The sequence below is a fragment of the Pongo pygmaeus genome, chromosome 12 (genome assembly GCF_028885625.2).
Source record: "Pongo pygmaeus isolate AG05252 chromosome 12, NHGRI_mPonPyg2-v2.0_pri, whole genome shotgun sequence".
NCBI classification, from domain to species: domain Eukaryota; kingdom Metazoa; phylum Chordata; class Mammalia; order Primates; family Hominidae; genus Pongo; species Pongo pygmaeus.
The window spans coordinates 110,772,836-110,799,711 of NC_072385.2; the positions used below are offsets into that span (position 1 = coordinate 110,772,836).

Sequence of the window (26,876 nt, forward strand, 5' to 3'; positions counted from 1 at the left end):
CATGCATTTATTTATCCAACAAACATTTTTTGAGCCTCTGCTGCAGGTAGGGCTCTTCTCAAGTCACAAGGTAACATAATATTGAGTATAGATAGACATTCTGTGGTGATTCAAACTAAAAGATCATTTGGAACGAATTGACTTCAGAGGGGATTTGGAAAAAAAAACCTTAGTAAACCAGGATTAGGCATCTTCTGAGGGCATAAAAAGTGTGTACATTTTTACTTTCCTACAGGGTCCCCACCAGATACATACATATGGCTATTGAGCACTTGAAATGTGTGTAGTCTGAAATGATCTGTGCTGTAAGTATATAATATTTTATACACCCCAGATTTTACACACCACAGAATAAAGTACTTTATATATGCCAGATTTTAAAGACTTAGTATAAAAAAAGAATAACATTTCTCATTTCTACTTTTTTGAAATGTACTATTTTGGACATATTTGATTAAACATATATGTATTATTACAATTAATGTCACTGATTTCTTTTTACCTTTTTAATATGCCTACTAGATTATTTAAAATCCACATGTGGCTCACATTATTTTTCTATTGGACAATGGTGGTCTAGACCAGGAGTCAGCAAACTTTTTCTTTGAAGGGTCAGAGAGTTGCTATTTCAGACTTTGTAGGCCTTATGGTCTCTGCTGTAACTACTCAACTCTGGCAATGTCATATAAAAGAAGCACAGTTAATACAAAAGCAAATGAGTATGGCTATGGTACAGTGAAACTTTATTTATAGATACTGATTTTTGAACTTCATGTAATTTTCATGTGTTACCAACCACCATTCTTTTGATTTTTTTCTCCCAATGATTTAAAAATATAAAAACTCATTTTGGTTTGCAGCACATACAAAAACAGGTGGCGAGCTGGATTTGGTCTGTGGGCTACTGTTTGCTGAACCATGGTCTAGACCATCATCTTGAAGGACCCCAGAAACAATTTTCTTTGGAAAGCATCATGTGAAATGAAACCTGAAGTGGAATGAATCATTGTTTGCAGTTCTTTATGATCTTTTACATTAGAATTACATACCCACTTTGTTTCCCTTGTGGCTTTGCAGTACCAGTTATCAGAATAGGTGGAGTGTATTTTCCCATCTCATCAAAATTGGCTTGACTATGGGACTTATACTGGCTAGTGGAATGCAGGTAGAAGTGGCAGTATGCCAGTTCCAGGTTGAGGCTTCAGAGGAATTGTGTGTTTCCATCTGCCTTGAAATTTCTGTCTTTACCAGGATGCAAGTTTCCTCTGGATTGCTTTTGCTATTTTGGCCTAAGTCCCAGAATAAGCACGCATAAAATTGACCAGAGCCCAAACTTCAGTTGAGATATGTCAAGCACAACCTGATCTGCAGCTTGAAGCAGAGGCATTCAGCCAAGCCCAGTGTAAATCAGCAAATTTATAACTGACCCACACATTTGAGAGAGACAAGTGTTTATTGTTGTGTGTTACTAAGATTCTGTGATTGTTCATTACACAGCATTTGCTGACCACTACAAATTCTATTTTCATTTTCCTTTCTTCGTATCTCACTTTATACCTTCCCATCTTGTCTTCATGGGCAAATGCTGGGACCATCAGAAGTGGCACTGTGGCTGCATTAGCAGTGCACTTGCTTCTAGGATTTCTCAGTGTAGGTATTGTTTGTTTCATGCTGACTCTGGGAGAAAGATAGCCAGTTAATCTAGATGCAATTGAATTTAGAAATCACTCAAATCTAATTTTACTCACTTCTTCATTCCCAAGTTATTTTTCTGCATCCTTTGGTTGTGTGTGTTTCAAATCATTTCCCACTGTTTATTTTTAATTTCTACTTTATTTTAATTATTTAATAGGTGGCATCTGTGCTGTGCCTGTCATTCATCAAGAACAGTTTGTTTTCTGCTTATGGAATCACAAAAATATTTAATCTGAAGCCTCAGTGGTGCAGCCATCTTTGAGGCTGCAGATCATAGGATCCTTCCTTCTCTGTCTGGATGCCCTGGAGGGCCAGCATTCTCGGAGGTGGCCAGGGTCCTCTGAGAAGCCAGCGGCCAAGTGGTACCTGAGTTCAGTGAATGGCAAGTAAGAAGCTTTCCTTCCTTCAGTTACTGTTTTTGAACAAATGTATGCTTTCTTAAATGTCCCCAGGTAACACACTGTGGATGGCCTGCACAATGACAGGTGTTAGGGATCAGTGCTCATACTGTTGATGCTTTCCCAAGCCAGATCACCTCTACTTTTGGGGCTGAGTCCATTGGATAGGTGAGTCAAAATGTGGATCAGTAGGGTTGTATCTACTCATGCCCCAGGGACCTGACTCTATATGCCACGTGAGTTCTGAGTCATAAGTGATGGATTCCATAGAGAGGAAGAGATTGAAGGAGACATGGAGCATAATTAGCAAAATAATAATGATGATAAAAGTTGTCAGCATCATGCTAGCCACTCCTAAAGCATTGTACAATTTTCACAGTTTAGAGCAAACCAATCCCATGATTTCTCTGCCAAAGCCTTCTAATTTGGGAGCCTCAGTTCCTTCATCTCTAAAATGGGTTGGCTTGATTAGACAGCTTTTCATAGCCTTGCCATAGCAGGCATTGGATGAATTCTATGTTCATGATCTGATTTGTAACAATGTCAATGTTGAAATCTATGGTCTTATTTCTTTTTCTTGTAATTTTATGGAGGGCCTAACATCCTGCAAATACTTTGTGTCAAGTCTGTTATGGGTTCTGAAATGATACTGCTAAAGTTCTATTCTTTTGGAATAGGCACTGAAGAAATGCCTCCTGGACATTTCTTCATAGCATTACACCTGCTGTTTACACCTTAGTGAGAACCACTGTGTGAGATTAGTTTGCTAGTCCCCTAGCACTATCTGAACAGGATTTGACCCTGAAAGTGGGCGGGCCGAGTGTTTGACCCTGAAGGTGGGCGGGCCGAGTGTTTGACCCTGAAGGTGGGCGGGCCGAGTGTTTGACCCTGAAGGTGGGCGGGCCGAGTGTTTGACCCTGAAGGTGGGCGGGCCGAGTGTTTGACCCTGAAGGTGGGCGGGCCGAGTGTTTGACCCTGAAGGTGGGCGGGCCGAGTGTTTGACCCTGAAAGTGGGCAGGCTGAGTGTTTGGGGAAGAGCACAAAGACAGGAAAATGGTGGTGCAGGCATATTAGGTTGGGTTACAAAGGAAAGGGGAACATGGTGGGTGGAATGTAGGGAGCTGTTTCGGGCTCTGGAAGGTTCCCTGGAGCCAAGCAGCAGGGTTTCCAGACAGACCAGAACAGTCTGCCCTGGAACAGATTGCAACTGAGGTGGGAAGATGGTACACAGGAAGCAGCAGGAATAAGCAAGAGAGACTCTCGCCTCGGCTCCCAGCCTCCACTCTGGGCCCTGCACAATCTGTTCTCTTTCCTGCAGAACAGACAGTGTGGCATTGTGAAACTTACACCAGGCTATGGCTGTCCTCAAAACCCTGCAACAGCTTCTTATCACACTAAGAATGAAGCCACCACGCTCACCATGGTCCACAGGCCTCCATCAAGCTCTGTCTAGCCCCCGACCTCATTTCTTCCCTGCATCCTTCCTGGATCACTGTTTTCCAACTGCACAGGCCTTGGTTTTTTTCATTTAATACACCAAGAAAACCCCTGCCTTGGCCTTGGCACTAGATCTTCTTCCCCCTGGAAGCTTCGTCTTTCAGATAGTGACATGGCTTGTTTCTGCAATTCACTCAGGTCACCACCCCAACGTCATCTCCTTCGACTCTCAATCACTGTCTATCCATCAATATGGCTTTATTTTCCTTCAGAGCATATTTCACTGCCTGATCCTGTGTATATGCTTATGATTTCTTGTTAATCTGTCTCCCTTATTAGAGCACAGGCTCCCTGAAGGTAGGTTATTTGCTTATTTTGCTCTCTTTTGCACAGCCAGTCTCAAGAACAATGTCTGGTATCTGGTTTATTCTCTAAATAGAGGATTCAATGAATGAATGAACAAATAGCTTTAGTGTCTGGTTGTCAGGCTGCAGGCTACATGTGCTTGGGAGGACTTGGTTGTTGATGTTTCATTCGGCTGGTTGAGCACTTGCACTAGATAGAGAGATAGACAGATAGATGGAATCTGATACTCAGTGATATTATACAGAAATAGATGGTATGAAAGAATGAATGGAAGAGTTCATCTTAATGCTGTAATATTTTTCCAATTATCACACAAGGAAATACATTATGAGCCAATCTAAGGAACTATTTTTGACTTTCAGAGATGCTCCAAAAGTGAGTGAGGGAGAAAAACTACATTCCCTGCCTCTACAAGGTTTTGAGTAGGATCTGTATGCAGGGCTTGTTAGAGACGATTTTTTAAAAGAAGACTTCAAATAGAGAACCCTGATGAACCCTGATGTCCCTCCATGACTCTCAGCCCTTTCTAGTCCCTTGTTTTCACCTGAAAGCATCATAGTTTGAACTTAATGTTGCTCCTGGATACTTTTTTAAAAATTGTATTGTTTTTTGTTCTCTTGTATTATTTGTGTCTGGAAAAAGTTCTTCAAACAGTAAAATCAGATGTTGGTAGCATCTACAGGGCTGGACAGGTGATAGATGCTTCTTATCTATGAAGAGGCAATTGCTTCTGGCAGGAGCAGTCAGGGAAGACTTCCTGGAGGAGGCAAAACTTGAACTGGCCATTGAGAGATAGATAAACCAGAAAGAAATAGGAGAAGGGAGGAAAGTTAAGTACAACATTGCTGGCAAAAGGCTCAGAACCCCAGAAGTGGCAACAGCTCCCTCTTACCTCTCTGACTAGGGCAGAAAATTTTCTCTCTAGGGCCTCATGTGGAGGGGAGTGGGAAATAGGACACAGCCGTCTCCCCATTCCTTAGCACTGAGCTTCTTGAGGAATTGCTCTCTTTGCAGGTGTAGTCACTTAGGTTCTTATGCCACACTTTTGGGGACACATTTCCAGTGAGAACTAACGCCTGCCAAAATTCACATCTCCTGAGTTGCCAAAGCCCCGCCTCCACCTAGCTCACCTGGCTTCCCCCATGCCCTGAGGAGTAGGAAAGGGTGGGGGTGGGCACAAAACTGGCAAATTGGTATACATTTGAGCCACAGCCAAGTTTATTTAGATATGCAACAGAAGTGGGCTAATAAAGGGGGGATGGGGCTCGGCAATGTAACTGTTGTAAATTGGGAGCAAATCACTGAAACAAATGTTAAAAGTAGATATTGTTAAAAAACAAGTCCCAATAGCAAAAAAAAAAAAAAATATTGAATTTCTGTTTTCTCTACATATCACATGACTTAACTGTATTTTGGGCTGAATATGTGCACTTATTCCACATCCTCTTAGGGCAGAAAGTGACCTAGGAGTCTCAGGTACGAGGAAGTTATATTGACAAATGAGCATATGACCAAATGTCAAGGGGACATATGTTCTGGCATCAGCAGGTAGCTGCAGCCTCTGGATGACCAGGTCGCTTAGTCCAAGACTTTGTGAAAAGGTTAGCCTTCAAAGAATATACATATATATATAATATATATATATAAAATATATATTTTATATATACACTATATATTCATATATAGTGTATATATTCATATATGAATATATAGTGTATATATATTCAAATATAGTGTGTAGATATTCAAATATATCAAATACATATGAGTATATATTTACTTATTTAATATATATTAAATATATATGAATATATATATATGAATATATATATTTACTCATTTAATCTCAAGACCTGTGAAAAATAGAGAACAAATATTGGCCCTTGCTCTATAAAAGCCATAGACTTTAGCTTTATTGAAGGAACTTGAACTGCAAAATCATCTCATCTAAAGAAAAAAATGATCTTTTACACTGTCTTTGCCTTTTAAAGATACACTGTGTAATCAGTTGGCTTGTTAGGCTGTTTAACAGGTAAAGATTATTAAAATATTTGCCTTGGTTTCTGCACTTTCTCAGTGCTGTAAACATCACAGAACAGAGCCTGCCAATCATTTACTGGCTGCGTGGATGAAGGCGTTTGATGGAGTCAACAGTCTGTAACCAAACAAGATGCCTGCAAAATTTTGACTCTGTTGTGGCCCGACTTAGTTTTCTGTTGCTTGTAAGAGAATACCTGAAACTTGGTAATGTATAAACAGAAGGAATTTATTTCTTAAGTTCTGGAGGCTGAGAAGTCCAAGGTCGAGGGGCCATTGGTGAGGGTCTTCTTGCTGGTGGGGATGCGGCAGAGTCTAGAGGCAGCACAGGATGTCACATGGTGAAGGGGGGTGAGCGTGCTAACGCGTCAGCTCAGGTCCCACTTCCTTTTCTCATAAAGCCTCTGATCCCACTCCCATGATATCCCATTAATCCATTAACTCATTAATTCATTAATTCATGAGGGCAAAGTCCCCATGACCCAGTCACCTCTTTTTATTTTTTTTGGGATGGAGTCTCACTCTGTCGCTAGGCTGGAGTGCAGTGGTGTGATCTTGGCTCGTTGCAACCTCTGCTTCCTAGGTTCAAGTGATTCTTCTGCCTCAGCCTCCTGAGTAGCGGGGACTACAGGTGCGTGCCACTACGTCCGGCTAATTTTTGTATTTTTTGTAGAGATGGGGTTTCACTATGTTGGCCAGGCTGGTCTCAAACTCCTGACTTCAGGTGATCCGCCCACCTCAGCCTCCCAAAGTGCTGGAATTACAGGCATGAGTCACCATGCCCGGCCCCAATCACCTCTTAAAGGTCTCATCTCTCAATACTGCCATACTGTGGATTAAATTTTAACATGAGTTTTGGATGGGACAAATACTCAACCATAGCACAGCCTGATAGTATTTCTCAGAGTGGATCCAAGAGCTGAATCAGAGGCAGCTTGTTCCACTAGGCATGGGGGTGGACCACCCTTGTTTCCTGGCACTGGACATTGTCTGTGGAGATGGTCACCAGTCTCTTCCCTTGCAGGGCTATAGAATAGCAAAAACCCACCTGAGACAACCAGTGTCATGGGGTTCATGCCAAGAATCTCTTTGTTTTCCTGCTAGAATAATGTTGTCAACTATTGAGATTTCTGAGGAAGTCCCCTATGAATAGAACTCCTCTTTTCTGCTGGGCTCTGAATAAGTTATGAACTGAAGAGCAAGAATGGGTTTCAAATACACCACTGATAACAAGTAAGTTGGAGGCCATGAGTCCCATTCTGTTAACCAAGTAGGCTTGTTAATTTGAAGCTCGGAATGAGGCAGGCCCATCTCCCTAGGCCTGGCAGCACTGAATGGGCAAGGCCTGGTACAGGGAAAGGGCTGTCCAGGTCAGAGTTTTGGGAGAAATCCTGCTTTCCATGGACAAGCTAGTTCCCACAATTAAAGAAATCTGAGTTCAGCTGAGCATCCTGAGTTATTTTTCTCACATTTTCTAATCAAAGGAGTGGTGGGAGAGGGGCAGAGACCAAAGCGTTTTGGTCCAAGGGAGTTCTGTCCAAGGGAGTTCCCTCTACTTGGACAGAAACATCAGGAATGGACAAAAAGCTTCCTCCATCCCTAAAATTACTGTGCATAGGAAGGCACTCCTTGCTGGACGATCAAGTTCTCAGCTATCCCCACTCTACTCTGTGAACTCCATCCTCTCTGTTCTTCAGCTTCCCCAATTCTTAATGCAGACAGAGCTGCTCCAACTTTAACCTTCTGTGTTAAACATTGGTGCCCATGCACCAAACATAAATAGAGGGATACATAGCAGAAAGATGGCTCTTAGATCCTCTCTCTGCTGAGTTTCCCAAGACTTCTGCCATACCTTTGCCTGATATTACCTCCCATTTATAGGAAGATATCAGTCTTCTAAGGGCCCTCCTGGAATTCTCTCTCCCACACTGTAATTCACACTGCATGCCATCACTGGACTAATTTTCTGAAAACACTGCTCTTGCTGAGTCACTCTAACTCTCTGAGTCTCCATTTTCTCATTGCACAGTGGATATGTTTATGTTTTCCCTGCTTGCCTACCTCACATCAAAGACCATGGATGGAAAAGCACCCTGATGACTGAAACATGTTGTGCGTATGGGAGTGCACTGATCTTGGGGGCCCTCTTACTTCCTATGGTCTATCAGATCAAGGATGCACTGTTGGGCTTGTGTCCAGAGCCACTGCAAGCAGGCACATGCCGGACCTCCTCTTTCCCTGTTTCCTTACAATCTGGTTCTCTTTTTCTTCCCTACCTGTCCCTCTGGGAAGTCTTGCCTGACTGCTCCTACCCTCAGGAATCTCCCTCTCATCTGAGCTCTTAAAGGCACTGTAGTTGGAATAAATTGTTCTCAAGCATGGCTGCATATTAGAAATATCCAGAGAGCTTTGAAATAATAGTGTTGCCTGCACCGCATCTAATTTCAATTGCATTAAAATATCTTGGTGTGGGGCCAGCGTGGCTGTGTTTTCTCAAAGCTCTCCAATGACTCTAATGGACAGCCTGGGTAGAAAGTCCCTGGTCGATACCTGACACTTAGCACTGAATTGTTTTGTTGGGTGAGTCCATCTTTTCTCCCTAATTACTCTGAATTTTCCCTAGGACAGAAGCCCTGCCTCAGCTCTTCCTCCTTCTTTCCCTTGTGCTTTTTGTCCCTCCAGAACACATCTGGTTTCTATGGGTTGTAGTTAGTGAATTTGCTTCAGAACAAATTCATCTGCCCTTTCTCCTATCCCCAAGTCTGAACTCATCGAGCATTACTCAGAACTGTGTGGTGGGTCACAGCGTGAGTCCCACCTGTGCTGCTATGTGGAATTCAAATATATTCATGTGTGTTTGGTGGACTCGTAAGTGGCATCAACAAGGAATCTCTTTGTATGAGGGACCCATCAGTTTCTTTCCTGGAAGAGAATTCATTTTTTTTTTTTTTTTTCAGTGGTGGGAGTCAGGAAGCAACAGAAGCAAATATTTAGAATCAAACATCCAGAAACAACATTAGGAGGCAATGAAGAAACATTTCCATGCAGAAAAATTCTCTGATGATTACATACATTCAGGAGCTGGCAGGCTGAGACAAGTGTCTTTTAACAATGTCACTGCAGCTCACACTTTATTAAATGCTGGTCATGACCTTCCCTCATGCTCCAGCCCACTGTTCCTCTCTTTGCCAACAGGAAGCCATGTGGGGGTTTCTCAAGTCTTTCTGGGAATTTGATGGTTCTAATTGTGGAAGGGCTCAAGAATTCTTAGAGCTCAAGAATGAAATTTCTATTTTCAACAGACACATTCACGATTACATTTATTTCTAACACCATTCACATGTGCACATAGAGAGACACCGTGCATGTTAAGTGATTATATACCCACTCAGCACGCCTTTCTACATGGAGGTTGTTCTAGCTATGATAATTCTTCCAGCCTGACCAACTCTGGGCAGTTTCAGGTTGGTTGCAGTTTTGGATTAATAGAATGCTCCCATTTCATTTCTTTTGTTCTTTTTTGCACATCGTTCCAGGCACTATGTTCAGGTTTTCTGCTCTCCCAGTGTCTTCTTGCATATCTGTTGCACTTAGTTTCTCTCTGTTGCACTTAGTTTCTCTCCAGGCTATACTTAGAGATTTTGCAATTTTGCTTCAGGACACATTTACTCCTTGGTGCCTGTTTCCTGAGAAGACTTACTCTGGTTTATGGAAAAACACTAACTCAATTGTATTGTTCTGCTACTGATGAACATTTAGTTTTGTATCTCACAGATGCAAAAGTCTCAGACTGTCCATTGTACTTCATATCCACCCTTAACTATCACTCTCTAAATCTCACTTCTAATCAGTCAGTGGCATAAACTCAATAGTAGACTTGGCTTGACAAGCTCATTGTTATCAGTGACTAAGGCAGCTTATAATGTCAGTAGGGCCTATTGCAAATGTCTTGCTTTGCCTCACACCTGGACTACTCTATGTCTGTGGAATGCTTGATTTTTGAGGATTAGAGATCATTGTCCAATAGTGAATCTGGCACTGTGTTATGGAGTATGGTCACAGTTGAGTCTAATCTGTGTTCACCAATGAAATTCACATGTATCATGTGTAGTTGGTAGACTGGTGGGGCAGCCACACAAATGTACTTCTTGGTTGAGTGAGCATATCTTCTCCCAGTCTTTTTGTGACTCCAAGATTTTAGGCTGCTGTGGCACTTGGGTCACCACTCTTCATTTGCCCTGGTATTACGCATGTGTGTGTACATGTATGGTCTGCAGTAATTATAGTATATGCCACCTGCTACATCCCAGAAGCATGCTGGGTAGCATGAGAACATTTTTGCATGTAGGGGATGCTTTTCAAAATTAGCATTTATTTCAATAATTTCTCCTCCTCCTCTGAGGGTCAGTCAGCACATCTGTGGAGACTGCACCCCTTGTTTCCTGGAACTGGAGATTGTCAAGGTTACCTGATTTCTTCCTGTTCAACACAGAGAGAGAGGCATGAGGGTCTGTGGGCTCAGCAGCGAGCATCAGAATCTCATGGAGAGGTTTCAGCAAGTCTGCTGGGAAGACATATGCTTGGAATTATTTTTCCATAGTTGGGAACAGAGCCAGAAGTACTTTATTTCATTCATTTCTTTGTTCAACATGATTTAGGTTGCTAATGTGTGTCTTTACTTGTTTTGAGAGCTATGGGGGGGGGGTAGGAAAGACAGTTTCATAAAACATCTCTTCCATTAAAACTGAGGAGACAACACACACCTCACAGCCACACACACACACACACACACACCCCACACACTTCATGAGTGAGAAGAAAGCAGCACCAGTTGTTCGATGCTCGTGAGGCCCGGTGAGAGGGGCTGTCAGTCTGGAGAGGTGACCTCCTCCTGGATCTTGCCATGACTGAGTCTTCAGCCCTATATTCATTCTCAGGCTGAGCCTAACTAGTCTAGCTGTGAGCAGAAATCAGCACAGAGAAAGAAAAGAAATATTCATGTTTATGTTAAATACCAGGATCCAGGAATGGAGAGAACAGGGGTCCATCTGTTTTGCATCAGTGTTGTAAGACTCAGGCATATCTTTATTGAATGTCTTTTGAATGTATTCTACAGTTTCTGGGGCTCCGGCCCAGAAAAAGATGCATTTGCTGCAAATAAACATTCCTTTTTGAAATATAAACAATAGATTCATTTACCCAATGCTATGTGATCCAGCCCTTTGAGGGATCTGGAAAGGGCCTTAACTCCATCCAAAATTGTTCCCAGCAGTGATACTAATAGGCAGGGGGACACGAAGAAAGAGGGACTCACTTAGCTGACTGAGATTGATTCATAGAAACATTTCTTCTGGTATGAAGGGCAGAGGTCTCACCTGAACCAAAGCTGAGGTTAAGCTAGACTTGGGCATCAGGCAAAAGAGACTTTGCTCAGTGGCCTTACCAACTGGTCTTTAGGCTCTCCCAGAGCATAGAAGCCAACTGGGAAAATAGGAAGGAGGAGGCCAGTTTCTTGGGCTGTGTTTTTGATGAATCCAAGTTTTCTGGAAAAGAAAGAGGAGAGTCTCCCCCTCTCCCACTGGGAAATGGGTCCCTTGAGGGTATCCAGTTTGTGATCTTCTATTCATGCATATCATCTGTTTGGCTCTATGTTTGGGAAATTACTTCTATTTAGTGCACTTAATTGCTGAGATTGTTGTGGATTTGTTGCATTTAAAAAATTCAGTAAAAGATACAGAAAGATTGACAGTAAAATGTTTATCAGGTGAAAGCAATCTTCACAGATTCACAGACCCAGGTTCATCTTATAAATACTGATTTTGGAGGCCCAGGAAATAGTTGAGAGGCTGTTGATTTTCTCATTAGTCCATGGACAGAAAGTAATAGAAATAATAACAATTATAGGTATGAATGTTTGAACATCTATAACATGTCAGTAAGCACTCAGAATTTTACATCAATTTGAACAGACAGAGATGGAAAAATCTGTGATTCTACTTGTGGGGACTCTGTCACTCCAAGGTCTTGATCCTGAATGGCCCCTCGTGGTGCTCAGTGATGCCCATCCCACCAAGTCAGGGCAGGTTCTAGAAAGATTCCTCCCTCTGCCCTCCTGTTTTGAGGATAATCTTGTAAGGTTTTTAAGTTATTCATGACCACACTTGAGGAGGAAGCTGAACCAGAGAGGTCTGGGGACTGCCTGTCCAGCAAGCCAGCAGAACTGTCACTGACCATCAGACCTGAGAAAGTTGGAGCTGCCAAACAGCAGAGAAATGACCACAGCAGCTACAGCAAGGAGGCCTTTGAAACTGGCTCAGTTCCCCAGCTGTGATGACTGACCATTTCTAACTGCGCATCTGAGGGCATGTTTTCTTTCTTATTTATACTTCCCATTTCTTGAACTTTCTGACCTCTTTCCAGAAAACATCAGTTTTGTTTGTTACAGCAAATCAAAAAAGTGACCTGCTCATTCATTTATAGAGATGTATCAGTAGCCTATGGTGGGTACATCATTGTAGAATGGCTTAAAGCAAGTGCTCTGAGCTGAAATGCTCAACTTTCTTTAGGATTGATGTCTGCTGGGACAGGGATGGAATGCTGTTCATCAGCCATATACATTATTCGGTTCCTCACCCAACTGGTTGATTGCAGAGCCCCCTTGATACCTGGAGAAGTTCCATCTCTAGGGGGATTTGGAAATGTGTGAGAGAGGCCTTTGGTTGACACAATGATATGGGGAGGAGGGATAGGGATGGTTCCTGTACATGGAGAATTGTCTCTAATCCTACAGGAATCTCAAATGTTTCAATGGACATTGATGTAGTTGAAAAATCTTTTGATTGGCAGAGCCTAGCTTCTAATCGTTCCGCATGTAGCACAAAGCGTTTTGTGTGCAATTGCAGTTTGCACTGACTTTCCCAGAGGAAGTAACTACTGTGTAAAGTGAGAGAAGATTGTGTTTCATTATGTTCAGGAATTGACCAAGAATTGTGTTCATTTTTCTGATCATGGAAAATCATGATCACCAATGGCAATGCCTCGCCTGGTATCGGAGCTGTCCTACAACATACCCGTAACAATATGCATTTTAGGTATCTCATTCCTGTTGAGTCTGTGTAAAGACACACAGAGCATCTGGCCACTTCATTATGTCTTCTAGGTTAGTCATCCTCTTGACCATTTACAGATTGAAAAGTGTGTTATTTTATTCTTTTCCCTGTATTTCTCCATGATATTATACTTAGGATGTTATATTGATGTTCATTTTTGCACATTTTTGATGCTTCTTTTGCCTAAGAATGCAATTATGTTGTTAAATGAGGAAAGCTTGTACTATCTTTTGCCCAGAACTTTACCAAGAGTTGTTCACCATTTTGAAAAATCAGCTTTCTGATGGAAACAGTGCTCGTGATAATTGAATCATAAATATAAGACACTTGAGACAGCTTGCAGTTTTAGATGCCTCTTTCATGGTGATTCTTCCAAATACAGGTGTAAACATCTGATGATTTTATTGCTTGCTAGTGTAATCATTCTCATTTACATATTGAGATTTTTTTAATATTGCAAATTATTTCATCTCTCCTTTAACTTATAGTTAGGACATTATATTTCTATTTAAAAATTATATGGCTAGGATATATTATCTGTGACTTTCATATGAGGATAGGAGAGGGGCATTACTAAAAGCTTGTTATACAAGGGGAGCATTGGCTCTAACCGGGTTCTGATGAGAGGCATTGAGGGGACACCCTGTGCAGACCAAGCCTGGCATGAAGAAAACACACCCATCTACCTCACGCCCTTTGTGGGGCGACGTGGGTATCCAGCTTTCTGTATCAGGTTCTTTCTCTACACCGCCACATGACTTGGTTGAAGGTCAATTTGCCAAATACAAGTCGGCAATTTGTCAACAGATCAGTTGATTAGATTCAACTTCCTTCCAAGAGTTTTCTCTTCTATTGAGGTGACCTGTATGCTTTTTGCCTTTTTTCCCCAAAACACACTGCCATGTTTGCCTTACTATCCTCTGTGTCTTCTCTCTTTCTGTATATAAATATATGTAAACACACACACACACACATTTTCTTTTTTTTCCAGTTCATTTGCAACTAAATACACAACAATACCCCATTGTCCCTAAGTACTTTAGTTTGTGTTTCCTAAAAACAAAGACATTACCCTACAAAGCCATGGTACAGGCTGGGCACGGTGGCTTACGCTTGTAATCCCAGCACTTTGGGAGGCCGAGGTGGGCAGATCATGAGGTCAGGAGATCGAGACCATCCTGGCTAACACGGTGAAACCCCATCTCTACTAAAAATAAAAAAAAAAAAAAAAAAAAAATTAGCCGGGCGTAGTGGTGGGCACCTGTAGTCCCAGCTACTTGGGAGGCTGAGTCAGGAGAATGGCGTGAACCCAGGAGGCGGAGCTTGCAGTGATCCGAGATCGCACCACTGCACTCCAGCCTGGGTGACAGAGTGAGATTCTATCTCAAAAAAAAAAAAAAAAAAAAAAACCACAGTACACCTCACTGATCAGGAAATTAGCATTGACTATCATGCTCCTGCCACACGCATACTTTCACAGATCCCACTCACAGATCCTGCCTGTGCCAGCCATGCTCTTTATAGGTGCAGGAACCAATCAAAGGTCACTCATTACATTTAGTTGTCTTGTCTTTTTAGCCTCTTTCAATCTGTAGCAGTTCCACAGTTTTCATCATGACCATCATGATTTTTAAGCATGGGCCTGTTACTTGGGAGACCATCCCATTGTTTGGGATTTTTCTAATGTTACCTTGTTAATAGGTTCAGATCACGCATTTCTGGCAGGAATGTCACAGAAGTGATGCTGCGTTCTTCTTAGTGCATCATTTTGGAAGAGATATGATGTGGGTTTTCCCATTTCTGGTTAAAATAAAAAAGTTAACTTTAGTCACTTAGTTAAGGTGGTGACTGCCAGGTTCATCCACTGTAAAGTTAATTAGTGAGTATTTTTAAGAAGAGATACTTTGAGAATAAGTACGTAAACTCTTCTTATCAACACTCACCCTCCAGCATTAGCAGGGATTAATGATTCTTGCCTGAATCAGTTATTACTATGATGGTTGTCAGATGGCAATTTTCTGATTCCATCTTTCTCTACATTGATGAGTTGGCATTCTACTGTAAGGTAGAACTCCTATGTATGTACGATATGTGTATGTATTTCAGTATGGACTCATGGGTTCCTGTGTTACTTAGTGGGCTATAACTCTTACCATCATCATTTATTTTGATGCTCACGTTGCCCCCAACTTGGCTACGGGACCCTTGTCAAGATGGATTCTGTGTCTTTTGGCCATGCTCCTGTCATTGCAGCACAAGATGGCCAGGGCTTGTATGTTTCCTGCCCCAGCCCTGCAGTCAGCCAGTCAGCCATTTCTCCACGAATGCCTGACTCCTTTCAGGAATCAATATCTGGTGCTGAATGCATTAATCACTCCTGGTTTGTCTGGCTTCTAGGCCTTTGCAGCAGACAGAGCTAGAATATCTACATCTACGTACATGCATATTTATCTGACTATTAGAAGTCACAGTGCAGATCAATATCCCTAAACATAGTCTAACATTATGTGGTTTATTCTATAGCCTCCTTCTTTCCATATTTGACTTCCATTCTCGCTGGTGAGGAACCTGGCTCTCATAGGATCAATTCACTTGTTTTCTCAATCACGTTGTTTGTAACTAACCTCCTGAGCCCAGGAGCTATCTCCTTGCCAAAGCATTGTCAACTCATGCTGCTTCACTCCTGCTGAGAAATTCCTCCCTCTTTGAGCCCTGAGAGTTTGCTCTACATTGATATTTTTGAAATTATGCATAAAGGGAATATTATATTATCGATAAACTTCATTGCAGAGTAATGGGACAGTATTTTTTAATAACATATATATCTATATATGCATTTTTAATGCTATATCTTATCAACTTTTTTCTGTGTCCACCTCCTGAGTGCTTCTTATATATCTTATCATCCATCTGTTTTCAATTTTATATGTCTGAAGAGTGACTTCATTTTTGACTTTTCTCTAGAATAATAGTTTTGCTGGCTGTAAACACTGGAAAGTATTTTCTCCTTCAGCATTTTGAGTATGTTACTCCCTTCTCTTCTGGCATCTAATGTTGACTGTGGGAAGGTTGCTTTCAATCTAAATTTGATAGCCCTCTTTTTAAAGGTATATTTTAAAATTTTTCTCATGACCTTTAATGTTGTGTAGTTTCACTATAATATGTCTAGGTGTAGATTATTTTTGTTTTCTCTGTCTGAATATAAGTGGAGGGCACATTGTTCTCAAGATTCTCAAATTCTGGAAAATTCTTTTCCAAATATTATTTCCATGCCATTCCTTCCATTCTCTTCTTCTGGAATTCTTATTCAACCTGTGTTGTGCATCTCAGTCTATCCCTCCTTCTTTCTTAGCAGATCTTTCATATTATGTTTTTCTCCCTGCACAGCCTCTGGGTGAACTTTTCGATACTATCCTTTGTTTTACTAATTTGCTTCCACCTCTGTTTTCAGGCTAGAGTTTATCCCATTATTGATTTAGAAAGTCTTTTATATCTGTTACTATAATTTCCATTTCTAAGATTTCTCACTGGTTCATTTTCATAACATTTTTGCGTGTCATTTTTGTCTCTTCCACATAGATTTTTGCTCATGTAAAGGATGTTATTCTTTCATTAATCCACCTAGACATACTTCCACACTTCTATAAAGGGATCTGGATTGATTTCTGTTTCAATTGCTCATTTTGTTTGCTTTCATTCTTATTGTTATATTTCTTTACATGGTTTGTAATTCTGATTATGGCTTCATTTTCAGGGGAGATTCTATTAGTTATGTGTTATTTTCTTTTTTGCTCTTTTCTCTTGTGAATGTTTACTCATATCTGAGTGGTTATGTAGTTGACATCACATAATCCTTAATTCTGAACAGATCCTATAATAGTGGTTTTGGTTTCCTGCCCAATTGTGTAATCAGGGAAATTATTGACCCTGTCTCTGAGCTAGTGCATACCTTAGTTGGTTCCTGATCTTGGGGCTGGATTCGTATTTCTGTGCCTCTCTAGACGTGTAACCTGTTATAGGTCAGAGCCCCTGGGAGCACTTTAGGGCATGTCTTTTCTGCCTCCTTTCTCAAGTAATATGTGTTTTTGGAGAGGGGAGAATGGAAAATCCCTTCCTTGGCTTTAAGCAGTGAGCCTATTTCTAGTCCCTTATTATCCCAGATGAATTGAATACCTTGGTTTGGGTCAAGGTGTTCGGCAGTCTATGATTTCAGAGTAGTTTATATTTTACACTTGCTGTTCTGTTTCTGATCCATTAAGACATTCACTTGTTCCTAAGCCTGGCTACATTTTTTTGTTTTGTTTTGCATGTGTTATTGCTACCTGTTTGGAGCCAGGGTGTTAGTGTCAAAGTGTAAATTTACAGAGCTATTTTGATAGAACATTTCTTATTTCCATTAAGCAAAGGTAACATTCCAGTAGGGAAGAAGATACTTTTTAACTTGTAGAAGTTGCTAGCACATATTCTCAAGTTAGAGCTATGGGAGAATTTATCTCCATCTCTCACAGAATAACAGAATCCCAACACACATCACTAAGTTGGACCTTGCTTATCTCTCAGTCCAGGAAATTTTTCATGGCAAGTTTGATGCAAAGGATGCCTTTCAGTATGGTTCATGTGTGCAAAAACCTTCTCCAGTATATTTTTCCCTCTTGGTGGAGCACAAAGGGCATAGTCAACACATGTATGCTTAGTTTTAGAAAAAGCTCAAATATGTAAAAATCCAGCATCCCTTCCCACAAGAGCATAACATTAGTGCTCCTTAGGAAAGCAATTAGATTTTTCAAAACCAGGGCAATATGTTTAGGTCCTAAAGGGTAATACGACCCTTGCTCAGCACAAAGTTAGGGTTTTTTTATTTTTAATGATGAAGTCCAATTTTGCCTCCTTGTAGCTGCCACTGTAATGACACAAATGATATTCTGAGATGAGAACTGTTCAGACATGGGAAGATGTTCAGTTGTACTTTTGAGTTTTCTCCTCTTTGTGCTAAATTCTTCTATTTTTTTTCAGAACTGTCTTCTATAACTCAGAAGTGTGTGTGTGTGTGTGTGTGTGTGTGTGTGTTTTAGCCATTTGTTTGGCATAGAGTGTTTATGCAAAAGTATGGGCAAGTCTATAAATTTGAAAGTGTCAGAGACGAGGGTCCAGTTTGGTACCTTGCTCCAGCTTCTCTCAGCTGTGGAAAGGATTCATTTGGCTGTATGGCTGGTCTCATGGTACCAAACAATTCAATGTAATTCTTCAAGCTTTCCTTTGCCCCTGTTGCAGCCTGGGAAGGGTTACTTGCAAACCACTTCTGTAGATGGGTTACATGGTGAATTGATTGCTGAACAGGTGGCAGGAAAGCAGTTTGATTTTTAGATATAATTCTGTTTTCTGCCTTTTGGCTTATTGCTGAAAGGTGTTTTATGCTGTAATTTCATTGTGGGATAATTTTGATTTCAATGCTTCTGAGTAGTTTTACTCTTTGTGTGTGTGTGTGTGTGTGTGTGTGTGTTTGCACAGGTTGACATGGTGCATTGAGGCTATGTGAGGGCTAGGCAAAGAAAAACTGGGATTGTGATTTGCTTAACTGAGAAGCATAGGAGAGGTTCTCATCCCAGAGACCCAAGCTTTGTACTGAATATTTCAGGAAAATGTTTCCCAAATATTGCTTCATGGAAGGTTGTAACCTTCTGAGATAGTCTGTGAATAAAGTACTCTATGACCATATAATTTAGAAGTGCCGTATAGTGTGCCTCCTTCTTGGAGAAAACTTTCCGTCTGATCATATGGAAAGCTGTGAGACTTCCAGCAGTAAAACAATCTTTTTTTAACTTTCTTCTTTAACATTGATCATCCATATTTGGTCATGGAACTTGTTGAAAAGAAGACTATAATACCCATTAGCATCCTGGAAAGTTAGTACTCCATTTTGCATGCTATGGGAAGTGCTTTGCTGAGCCACAAGGCATACCTATGAATGTTTATGCTCTATGCATTTACTCACAATCATGCCAAATGCCCATTATGTGCCTCCTGAGTCTGGGAGACAGCTGCTTTCTCTCACTGGGTAATTAATTTGAGAATTCATCTTACAAGGTACATCACCAACCTCATAACAGTGTGGTCCTGGAGAAAGAAGACAACCAGCAGTTTGTGTCAGGAAACAGGAAAGAGCACAGGGGAAGGTGTCATTAAAATGAGGTGGAGTGAACCATGAGCCTATCTGGTAGAGCTTGTAAGTGAAAATTTATGAAAATGACTGATGTGATTTTCTAGGGAAAGAGAATGTGAACTGGAGATAGCCAGTTCAGCAAAGGCGAGGAAGAAGCAAGGAATGAATAGAAGGTGGTAGGGAATGAGTAGGTTCTGCGTCCTGGCTGATGCACCAGGGAAGAGTGTTGATAAGGAAGAAAGAAGATTATTGTGGAGGGAGAGATTCAGTGGACATCTGGGGAAGGAGACTCAGTCCTCACCGCAGAGTATGAAAGAGTCATGAATGGTGTTAGGGACCTCAGTACAGATCCCCAGGGAGGCCATGAAGGAGAGCAAATAGTCTTCATGGACCATGGCCCCTTTTTCTGCTGTCAGAGGTACTTGAGGTAATTCCTGGCCTGAGTGGCAGCTGCAGGGAGGGAGGGTGGGGCCAACTGGGGAGAAGAACTTGGTGATTACAAGGGGCAGAGAGACACACACTAGGCAGTCACAAGGTATAGAGAGAAGAATCCAGCTCAATTCAATTCCTAGCATCATACTGACTTGGATCCAGGTGTTTCTGAAGGGTACACTTCTGTTCAGACCTCGCAAAAATTGGCTTCCCTTTTGTCCTAGACACAGCACTGGGGTTGTCAATGAAGTTCTTATCTGGAGGCTACACGATCACCATCCAGTCATTAGGAGATAAAAACTATTGATCATTATTTGTCTGATGCTCGTTGCAAACAGCAGGCCTCCTTCTAATATCTTTATCCTCTTCTAAAGCTGTCAGCCTATTGACTTTTTTTTTTCTTTTTTAGAAAAACAGTTGATTGGAGTGTGAGGTGCAGAAGAAATGATTTTTAACCAAACGATGGAGAATTTGATCATGACACATCTGTAGAAGAGCATGGAGAACTTGTGATGGCTCTTCTCTGCCTAGTGAAAGGGCAGGGGGTTGAGGGCTATCCACTGTTTATCTTATGATCTCTTCTCTTGATAAAGCCTAACACAAAGAAAGCACAAATGAAGAAAGCAAGGTTCAGTGAATGACCCAGAACTGGCCACATGACCTCCCTGGCCTTGGTTTACTCATGCGGGCAAGGAGTTAGTTAACACCAGATGTCGTCCTATGTTCTGAGGCTGTGGGAACAACAGGGCACTGCATGGTTTCTCTGCAAAGGCTACTGAACCCATGGGGTATGGGAAGCACAGAGGAGACTGAAGCAGTCCTTAGTCTCTGGTTTGCTGCAGTGAGCTCTGCACTGAAGCCAGCTGCAGGGAACTCTTACATGAGCAAGCACACAGGACCTTTCCCAAGGCAACCTCTGATTAGAAATACAGAGGTCCCTGGCAGAGGCAAAGGCCAAAGGTGCATGAGATGTTCTTTTTTTTTTTTTTTTTTAAAAAAAAAAATTAATGCTGTGTTATCAAAGAGATCACAGAGGGAGATCTCTCAGTGGGAGATTCATCAACAACACAATCAACAGGTATTGATTGAAACTTCTTGGGCTCAGGCTTTTGCAGGTAGAGGAGGGATCCTGATGTCAGGAATCCTGGTCTCAGGGAGCTCAGTTTCCATTTGGGTGATGAAGGCACTCTCACATCAGACTGTTGTAGTCTGTATGTGCGGAGAGAGTCAGGACTGAGAGGTCACGAAAGATTTTCTGCAGGAAGCTGGACTCATTTTGATTTTTGAAGGACAGATACAGTTTGAAGCAGCAGACAGAAGGAAGAGGCTCAAGATGTCTGAAACAGTGAAGACACAGGTCTGGCTAGGGCAGAGGAGACCAGGTAGAGACCATGGTTGATGCCCCTTGATGAGTGCTGGTCATACTGTGTATGCATCTCTATTTATATGTTTAACAGCTTTATTGACATACAATAAACTTCACATACTTAAAGTACACAGTATGATCAGGTTTGACTAATGTATGCACCCATGAGACGGTCACAACCATCAAGATAATGAACAATCTGTCAACCACAAAGGGCTCTTGGAGTCCGTTTGTAATTCCCTCCCTGCTGCCACTCACTGCTCCTCATCCCCAGGCAGCCCAGTGATCTGCTGTTGCTACAGATTCATTTGCATCTTTGAGTATTTTCTATAAATGGAATCTAACAGTAGATACTCTTTTGACTGGCCTTTTCCATGGGCATAGTTATTTTGATATTCATCCACGTTTTATGTATATAAGCAGTTCATTCTCTTTGTTGCGGAGTAATATTCCATTGTATGATTATAACCAACATTTGTTTTTCTGTTTACAAGTTGAGGGACATTTCTAGTTTTTGTTCATACAAATAAAGCTCTTATAAAAATTTGTCTTTACAGTGTTGTTCTAGTATTGGATTCCTCATTTTCCTGATTTTCTTTGTACTTGTTCTGTCAGTTATTGGGAGATGAATGTTAATCTATCTGACTATAATTGGGGGTCTGTCTATTTCTTCTTGAAGTTCTATCAGTTTTTGCTTCAGGTGCAAAATTATTTGCACAAAATAATTTCGAAGCTCTGTTATAAATTGCATCAACTTTTAAAATTGTTATGTGACTCTGGTGAATTGACCCTTTTATCATTATGACATCACCTCCTTTATCCCTGATAATATTCTTTGCTCTGAGATCTACTTTGTCTCATATTAATATAGCCATTCCAGTTTTATTTTGATTAATATGAGCATAATATATACATATGTAATGTGTGTATATATATGTATATACATATGTTTGTGTATATATATGTATATACATATATTTGTGTATACATGTAAGTTGAGTATTCCTAATCCAAAAATTCAAAATCTGAAAAGCTCCAACGAACATTTCCTTTTAGTGTCATGTTAGCACTCAAAAATTTCAGATTTTGGAGCACTTTGGATTTTGAATTTTCATTTGTATGTATTTTCATTCTTCTACATTTAAGCTCTTTATGTCTTTATATTTAAAATACATTTCTTATAGGTAGCAAAAGTTTGATCTTATATATTTTTCATCCAATCTGACAATCTCTGCCTTTAAAAAACCTTTTATTTTGTGATAGATCATATGTAGTTGTAAGAGATAATAGAGAGATCTTGTGTTCCACTCGTTCAATTTCCCTCAGTATCATCTTGCAAAACCACATTACAATATCACAACCAGGATATTGACATCACTACAATCCATCAAATTTGTTCAGATTTCCCAAGTTTTACTTGGGCTTATTTGTACGTGTGTTTATAGTTCAGCCCAATTTGGTCAAATGTATAGTTTCACGTGTTCACCATTGAAATCAAGATGTAGAACAGTGCCACTAACACAAAGATCCTTTGTCTTGCCCCTCCCCCTCCACTCCACCCTCATCTTTAATGCCTGGCAACCATTAATTTGTTCTCCTTTTCTGACATTCATCTTTCACCATTAAGCATGATGTTAGCTGTGGGGTTTTTGTAGGTATTCTTTATCAAGTTGAATTCTCTTCAATGTCTAACTTGCTGAGAGTTGCCACGAATGGTTATTGGATTTTGTCAAATGCATTTTCTGCATCATTTGATATTATCATATGGTTTATCTTCTTTAACATGTTGGTGTTATGGGTTACATTGCTTGAGTTTTTGAATGTTGAGTCAGCCTTGCGTACCTGAACTAAATCCCACTTGGCCGTGCTACATAATTATTTTTATACATCATTGGATTTGATTTGCTCATGTTTTGTTGAGGATCTTTGTTTCTAAGTTCATGGGAGACGTTTGTCTGTAGTTTTCTCCTTTTTGTACTGTCTTTGTCAGTTTTGGTAATCTGTGTCCTTTAAAGGAGTATTGAGATAATTTACCTTATTGATTGTGATTATTGATATGGTTAAGTTTAAATCTATCATCTTGCCTTTTGTTTTCTATTTGTTCTATCTATTTTTATGTCTCCATTTCTTCTTTTCCCACCTTATTTCGGATTGTTTAGTATTTTTAAATTATTCTGTTTTATCTCCTTTTTTGACTTACAGCTATAACTCTTTCTTTAGTTATTTTAGTGGTTTCTTTAAGGTTCATAGAACACTTTTAAGTTATTATAGCATACCTTCAAGTATATTATACCACTTCAAGTATGGAAAAAATCCTTGTAATGGTAAAATCTAGGTCTCCCTGGACTTTCAGCTCCACCTGCTGTACCTGGAGGTATCTGCTGGGCCATGCCTAAGTTCCCTATCCTTGAGTCATGGCCTAGAGACTCTCTCAAGGCAGTGCACCAGGGCAATCATAAAACTCTTCTCATTTGCTCCTCCGCTTTCAGAGATCACCATCCTTCATTGCCTCATGCACCGTGCCTTGAAAGCTATTGCTTCACCTATACTCTTTGTCTTGTTGTTTTGTTTTGTTTTAGGTAAGAGAATAAAGTTTCCTCTTATTCCTTCTTGGGCAGAAGCAGAAATCTTGCACTGTTGTTTTGATGTGGATTCTGTAGGCTTCATGTCAGAGTCAAACTGCTAATCCTTTCAAGGGCATCTCTGTTGTGGTCCAGAGAGAATGAAAGCATCAAGGCTACATGACATGTGTTAGGTCTTTCCCTTTAGAAAGATCCAGCCCATGCACTGGAACCTCACTGCATGGCAGATGTTCACGTGTGACGGTAGAGCCCGCTCCAGAAAGAGCAGGTGATTTGCACAAGGAAATTTCGTTATACATGTATTTAGCCTCCATTTCACTTATAACTGTTTGTGAATGAGACTAAATCCAGGACTATGAAATCCCACTTTTCACATTTATCAAATAAACAACTCTATGTCAAAGGCAAAGAGAATTGGAGAAAAGAAAGATCATCAAATGCTTCAAGAATCGCTTAGTCTTAAATGCTGGAAGGTCCTCAAGAATAGCCCTCTGCCTTTAGGAAAGTCAGACACTCTCTTCTTCATTTTACATCTACTGGCAACTCCAGGCGTTAAGGGGCTTATATAGGGTCCCATAAGTGTGTGATGGAAACAGAACCATAGTTCTCTCTCCAAGTATATTAGTGGCTTTTTCAATGATTGTCTGCAGTATTCCTCCTCTTGCTCCCTGTACTATCTCTGGGGTAGTTTCCTGCCCCTAGCACTGCCTGTCCCCTTGCTAGGCAGCATGCCTCCTAGAGGCTTTCAGTGTTCTGCCTCTCCAGGTGAGAGAAAAACATGCTCCCCTCTGAAGTTTCTCTGGGCAGGCTTTAGAGCTACACAGTTAACAATTTCCCTGTTCATTTTCCATTGCCTTGTGGTCCTGGCCTCTGACAGAGAATAGATGGCTGTATCATAACAGCCCCCTCACATCATTTATCATGTCCTGGCATGCTGACAACAGCCTCTCTGTTTCTGGAAGGCCAGAAGCTAGAATGTCAGGCAGGGGAACTAAATAACTTTTCACCCTTAGGACATAATTCCTTCTTCAGAGAGCTGCAGGCCACTGAAAGCTGGTGTGAGGGCATTGAGCCATGGAAGCATGGAGCCTAGAATATAACTGTGAAGACTTTGTGATGATCAGGCTGGGTCTTAGAAAAGTGATTTGAAAAAATGACCTGGAAGCTGAGTAGGCAATGGGGCCATCCTCTTCCCCAAAGCAATGGGTTACAGTGCTCTGCTGTCTTTCCGTGAGGTGCTGTCTGCTAATAGGGAATTCTCTATAGCCAAGAGCAACTGGAATTAATGGGACAAAGGGTTTTGTATGAAGGATAATAATACCAAAGATATCACCAGTGAACACTGATATAGGGATTTTCATGAGCCAGTCTTAAGTTCTATAGGTATATTATCTTATTGAAGCTTTGCAATGACTCTTTGAGGCTGGTACTATTACTCTCCCTATGTTACAGGTGAGAGCGAACAAGTGGGAAAACTGCGATTCAAATCCTGACATTCTGACTCCAGAGTCTGTGCTCTTAAACTCAATGCCAAGCCATCCGTAACTAAGAGTATAAAATTCCTCTTCTTTATCAAATCACAGCATGGGGAGGAGTGAGCATTTAGGCAAGGAAAGGGTGGATTTCAGTACTGGAGCAAAGAGAAGAAATCCCTTTGTTCACAGAATGAAATGGGTGCTTAGAAAATGGCACAGACTTGGTCCTTGGGGCTTCTGTGAGCTTCTTTACTTTTCCCAGCCTCCCTTGATTTAGGTCCACCATGTGACCTATTCTGGCCAATGAAATGTGTACAGAAGTAATATGAGCCATGATGGTCATTACCAGGTTTCTTTTTCAGCCCCATCTCTGAATCCTTGACAACCTTGAAGGATAACCTCAAGACCATAAGACCACAATAAAGGGGAACCATAAGAGAAGAGCAGCTTGGATCCCTGAATTGCTGCTTGGAAGAGAGTTGCCTAGGAGATCTACAAACACACATAGAACTTGGAGTATGCTGTGGACTGAGTTATGTCTTCTATATTCATGTGTTGAAGCCCTGATCTCCAGCTACTGACTACTGTCTTTGGAGACAGGGTCTATGTGGATAGTTAAGGTGAAATGAGGTCATAAGGTTAGTGCCCTTACCTGACAGGATTAGTAAAAACAGGCACTGGAGAGCTTTTTGTCTCTCTCCACCCACTCCACCAAGCACACACCCTGAGTAAGGGCCCTGTGAAGACATAGCAAGAAGGTGGCCATCTGCACGCCAGGGAGAGAGACCTCACCAGAAACTGGCCCTGCTGGGGCCTTGATCTAGGACTTCTAGCATCAAAAACAGTGAAAAAATAAATTTCTGATGTTTAAGCCACCCATTTTTGATTGTGTTATGGTATTTTGTTATGGTAGTGCAAGCAGGCTAAGACAGAATGAACAAAAAATACACTTGCATTATCTTAATCCACTGATATTTTCAGGGTTTATTTGTTACCATAGCAAAAACCTACCTGATTAATACATGGGCTTGAATCTCCCAGATTCCTTGTAGCCCTATCTGTTCAAAGGCCCTTTATCTTGGGAGGAGGGCTGTTCTCCAGAAGGCTGGAAGGGGCCTCTGTGACAAAGTCTTACAAGAAAGACACTATCTGAGAAGCCAGGGAGGAGCCATTTCCTGCAAGTCTTGTTCAGTCTTTTTTTAGCCTTTAGTAGGCTCCATGGGGGGATATAAGAGAAGTATAAGGTGAAATGTGGGAGAGGATCTTAGTTTTCTAATATTTAAAATGAAGGGGTAGCATTGTTTGATCTTGAAGGGCTTTTGAACTTCTATAAATCTGTGATTTATAGGCATGTTCTGGGATGTTAAATATTTAGAATTTTTCTAGTGGCTAAGAAAGATATGTGCCAAGTACCCTCACACTTTAAAGAAATATGCTAGTCCATCTACAAAGCACCTTAAAAATAAGTGACCCCAAACTATTCTGCCACATTGGCTCATCACCTACCTCCAATGTATAAAGAAAAAAAGGAGGGAAAGAGGAGTTCACTATAAGGATCCCTTTGGGGAAAGTTGTGAATGTCTAGTGAGCTGCTTCCCCCACAGGTCTTGTGGGAAGAGAGGTAGAGGCCCAGGAAGCTTGACATGTATTCTCTGGCCTTTGGTGGATACAGGGTCTGGACTCCGTTGGTCAGCTTGGGTGGAGGCAGCAGAGAGGGAAGAATGAGGCTGGGGAAATTGCCTGTCCTTCCAGGGTGTAACCAGTCTAGGGTGTGTGTTTCTAATAGAGCAAAGGAAGTTTCAAGGACGAGTCTGCATGG

General features: G+C 41.1%; 2 long non-coding RNA genes across 2 annotated transcripts in view; both read left to right on the forward strand.

Moving 5' to 3' along the window:
* The window catches only part of LOC129030306 (uncharacterized), a 180,332-nt gene that overhangs the window by 30,058 nt on the left and 123,398 nt on the right, over window positions 1-26,876 (forward strand). The window lies entirely within an intron of this gene.
* On the forward strand, window positions 174-21,494 carry LOC129030305 (uncharacterized). The gene is made up of 3 exons (XR_008500611.1): window positions 174-305; window positions 1,853-2,081; window positions 20,044-21,494. It is a non-coding gene; the product is annotated as an uncharacterized LOC129030305 (long non-coding RNA).